The 5,000-nt window shown below is 38.7% G+C and overlaps 1 protein-coding gene across 1 annotated transcript in view; it reads left to right on the top strand.

Annotated features, from left to right (window-relative positions):
- LOC137648144 (uncharacterized) overlaps window positions 1–5,000 on the top strand; it is an 874,425-nt gene that overhangs the window by 327,842 nt on the left and 541,583 nt on the right. The window lies entirely within an intron of this gene.

Genomic DNA, 5,000 nt, shown 5'->3' with positions numbered 1-5,000 from the left:
AAAGGGTAATTTGGGCAACACAGGAAAACTGAAAGTCCTGCACGTTACCCAAATCCCTTTAGAAGCTAATTATGATGTGCTACATAAAATATTTGAGTGTTACGGATCAATAAAAGAAATTAGAATGAAACTTCAAGATGATAATTGGGAATCTTGGTTATCATTTAATTGTCACGAGGAAGCATTTAATGCAAGCTGTAACATTGTTGATATTAAATTAGGTAATATGAATGTTAAGGGTGCTCTGTGCGATGGGGCACCTAAAGATCTGGATGTCTACAGACCAGCAGACTGGGCTGATAAACATATAGAGGCAGATATACCATCCCAAAGAAAGCCAAAACCACCAATGTGGCTTCTTGCTCAATCTGTAGGAGGTACGGAAAATTATTTCAAGATATGCAAATTTCTTCAGAGGAAGGTAGGTACGATCGCACCTGGAGATATATCTCGATTCGGGAAGAAAAGTTTCTTGATAAAGGCCAAGTCATACACACAGTCTGTTATACTGTCTAATTTGAAGACAGTAAATGATGATATAAAATTGGACATCAAACCCCATCTAAACTTTAGCTATGGAAGGGGAGTGGTTTTTAATAGGGATCTGTATGAATTTACTGAAGAGAAGATATTGGCCATGTGTCCCCTATCAGTGTGGAAAGTACATAAAGTACCTGGAACATCAATGATTGTTCTTACTTTCCAGGATGCTGATGTACCTTTCCACATAGACATAGAAAACGAAAGGATCAGAGTTCAACCTTTTAAGCAGAAGCCACTGCAATGTTATAATTGCTTTAAATTTGGACATCCTTCCAAAGTTTGCAATAATGAAAAAATTTGTAATACTTGCTCCAAAATTTACCATGGGGATTGTACACTTGAGGCAAGGTGCTTAAACTGCAACTCTAATCATAAATCTAATGATAGGAGCTGCCAGTTTTATAAGTTAGAAGAGGCTGCCCTCAATAAATCAATTATTGAACATGTAAGCGTGGGGCATGCCAAGAGATTATTAAATAAATCTAATACTTATGCAAAAACATTAAAAACAGGAGAAAAAGTTCCTCGGGAATCATCTCACCCACCTACTACTGTAGGTAGTTCTCGAAAAAGGAATTCACAATCTATTGATAAAGTGCTGCATAAGACAAGAACATCTCCTCCTAAAGATTTATCATTGAGTATCAACAAAAAGACATTGCCCACCACTATCAAACCTTTGTCCCCCATTACAAAGGATAGTACTAACCTCTCCCAGGCCATATCCTTGCCTGATTTAATGGAGATTCCACCTGACACCAAGTTATCAGATGTACCTGTAGTGGGGAAGGTACAAAAACCTGGTAACTTGCAACCTATTAATCGTAAAAGAGAGAGACCTCCATCTCTCTCACCCCCTTCCATAAGAAATACTAGAATTATGACATCAAATAAATATGATATTTTGTCTGTTGATGTTGGCGATCAACCAGAAGACAATTTAAATAAATCAGAAATTCAAGTTGAGGTCCACCATCCCCCTCAACAAATATATAAAAAAGATACAAAGAAAAACTCCAACGTAAAACCCAACATAACAAGACCATCTCTGAAGAAACCTACAAGTAATAATGTTAGATTAAAAACTGCTAATGGGAAGACCTCACCCAAGACGTCTTCCAGAAATAATCCATAGTTTTCTCCTCCATTTTGCAATGGAACTGTCAGGGTTTGAGGGCGAAATATGAAGAACTTAAGCTCCTAATTCATGAGCATTCCCCCATAATAGTATGTCTACAGGAAAGTATGCTTGATTCTAACACTCCTAGTCCTCGAGAGTATGTTAGCTATAGAACACCATATAATCAACAAGCAGGGAGCCATGGCGGAAGTCTCATGTACATTCGTCGAGATGTTCCCCAAATACCCATGTCTATACGTACAACCCTGCAGGCAGTTGTTGTACAAATTGATATAGGGAGAAAATATACAATATGCTCTCTGTACTTACCTCCAAATGATGATATTTTATATGATGATTTAGCAGAAGTTATTCAACAACTCCCTCAACCTTTTCTCTTACTGGGAGATATGAATGGTAGACATCCTTTATGGGGTGATGTTTTGGCCAACACAAGGGGCAATATTATCTCATCAATTGTGGAGAATGAGGATGTGGGGCTCCTTAATACAGGAGAGCCCACGCACTTCCATGTTCAGACAGGTACTTTGTCATGCATTGACCTTTCAATTGCAAGCTCTAACTGCCTTCTTGATTTTGATTGGAGGACATTAGATGATTGGCATACTAGTGATCATGCACCAATCATTATAAACACCAACAAGGGTCCACCTTTGCAAAGATCGCCACGTTGGAATCTAGACAAGGCAGACTGGGTTAAATTTTCTGAGCTAAGTGAAATCGAAGGGAGAGCAGAACAGTTTGAAAGTATTGATGATGCTATAGATCTGCTGAATGGAACTCTTCATACAGCAGGAGTCAATTCAATTCCCAAAACAACAGGGTTATTCAAACGACGACCAGTCCCGTGGTGGTCTTCAGAACTAACTGCACTCCACAGAGCCACAAGAAGATCTCTAACACGATTGCGTAGACTCCGAACTGATGAGAATTTAATTATGTACAAGAAATGTAGAGCACAGTTCCGTCGTGCCATGAAAGAAGCAAGGCGCCAGTCATGGATGTCTTTTGTTTCCTCCATTAACAGTAGAACACCACCATCTTCTGTGTGGAGGAAAGTAAAAAAGATAGCTGGCAAATTCACCCCCAACCCACCACCAGTGTTGAAGGTGAATGGCCAGTATGTAACTGAAGCAAATGAAGTTAGCAATGCCTTGGCTAATCATTTTTCAAATGTATCCAGCAAGTATGAAGGAGCCCCTGGTCACCAGTATAGGAGCACTGAAGAAAATAAAATTTTAAATTTTGCAACAAGAAGGGAAGAGTCGTATAATTCTCCTTTCACTGAAAGAGAATTTGATTCCGCACTTGCTCATTGCAACGATACAGCCCCTGGACCCGATGGAATTCCATATGCAATGATTAAACATGTACATTTTAATACAAAGCTATTTATTTTAAGCATTATTAATAGAATATGGCATGATCATAGTTACCCAAGTGTTTGGGAACTAGCCATTATTTTAGCCTTTTTAAAACCCGGTAAAGACAAGTTTTTAGCAGCAAACTGTCGTCCTATTGCATTGACATCTTGTTTATGTAAAATCATGGAGAAGATGGTCAATGCAAGGCTGATATGGTACCTTGAAAATAAAGGTATTTTATCACCGATTCAATGTGGATTCCGAAAAATGCACTCAACGACTGATGTGTTGATACGACTTGAGTCTTCTATTTGTGAAGCCTTTGCTTCCAAACAGCACCATGTTACAGTATTTTTTGACCTTGAAAAGGCATATGATACCACATGGAGATATGGTATTCTTAAAACCATTCATGAATTGGGATTGAGAGGAGAGCTGCCACTATTTATTCAGGCATTTCTTTCACGTAGAGTTTTTCAAGTGAGAGTGGGGGAAACTCTATCAGAGAGTAAGTGCCAGGAAGAAGGAGTTCCTCAGGGTAGTGTGCTGAGTGTAACCCTTTTTGCACTAGCAATTAATGGGATATCCTCAGCCATTCCCCAGGATGTTCTCTCAACATTATTTGTGGATGATCTCTCAATATCATTTGCTGGCACTAGAATGGCAATGGTTGAGAGAAAAATCCCAACTCTCTATTTATAAAATTATCCAGTGGGCTGACATGAATGGATTCAAGTTCTCTACAAGTAAAACTACCATTGTCCATTTTTGTCGTATCCGGGGAGTACATCCAGACCCGGATATATACATTAAAGGTCAACGGATACCATGTGTATCGGAAACGAAATTTTTAGGTTTGATATTTGACTGTAGACTTACCTGGTTTTCTCACCTAAAAGCGCTAAAAGCTAAATGTGTTGAAGCTCTGAATATCTTAAAAGTATTGTCCCATACATCATGGGGGGCAGACCGCAATACTATTTTAAAATTATACAAGGCCTTGATTTTTTCCAAAATTAGTTATGGTTGTGAGGTATACTCTTCAGCCACCCCAAGCCGGTTAAAAATATTAGATTCGATACATCATGCAGGTATTAGATTGTCTACTGGAGCTTTTAAAACCTCGCCTATCCCAAGTCTCCTTGTTGATGCTGGAGAGTTACCTCTAGACCTTTACCGAATGTCTTCCATTCTTCGGTATTGGTTTAGATTGCAAAGACTCCCTAACTCTCTAGCCTTTCAGACTGCAAGCCTTGTAAGACAAGCATCATACTTTGAGTTGCACCCAAAATCTCCTCAACCTTATGGCTTTCGGGTGAAACGATTATTAAATAGTCTGGATATAATTAGAAATAAGATACTTCCATTCAAGGTATCATCAACGCCTCCATGGAAGTTACCAGAGATATCTTTTTGTAAATATTTTATTGGAGATAAGAAGAATATGTCAGACATAGAAGCCAGGTCTCTTTTTAATGAACATGTTAAAGAACATAGAGGATCAACTTTTATCTATACTGATGGCTCCAAATCTGATGCTGGCGTTGGATTTGGAGTACATAGTAATGGTTTTAATTGTAGAGGTGCACTTCCTCTGACCGCTTCCATATTTACTGCCGAACTGTATGGCATATTAACCGCTATTGAGAAAATAGCGTTGGAGAAGGAGGGTAATTTTACAATTTTTAGTGATGCAAGGAGTGTCCTTCAAGCTATGGAAGTTTTTAATTCTAATAACCCTCTAGTTTTAAAGATTTTAGAATGGCTTTTCCTTATTGGACGGAGAGGTATAACAGTTCAAATTTGTTGGGTTCCAGCACATGTAGGTGTGTCCGGGAATGAGAAGGCAGATTCACTGGCTAAGGAGGCTGCATCCGAGTTGCTGCCAAGAAGATATCCCATTCCCTGTAATGATTTCTTACCTGACATCAAGAAATTGGTTTGCAATAAAT

The sequence above is a fragment of the Palaemon carinicauda genome, chromosome 1, assembly GCF_036898095.1.
Source record: "Palaemon carinicauda isolate YSFRI2023 chromosome 1, ASM3689809v2, whole genome shotgun sequence".
Classification (NCBI taxonomy): domain Eukaryota; kingdom Metazoa; phylum Arthropoda; class Malacostraca; order Decapoda; family Palaemonidae; genus Palaemon; species Palaemon carinicauda.
The sequence above is the reverse complement of the archived record's forward strand: the minus strand, read 5'-3'. Positions and strand labels throughout refer to the sequence as shown.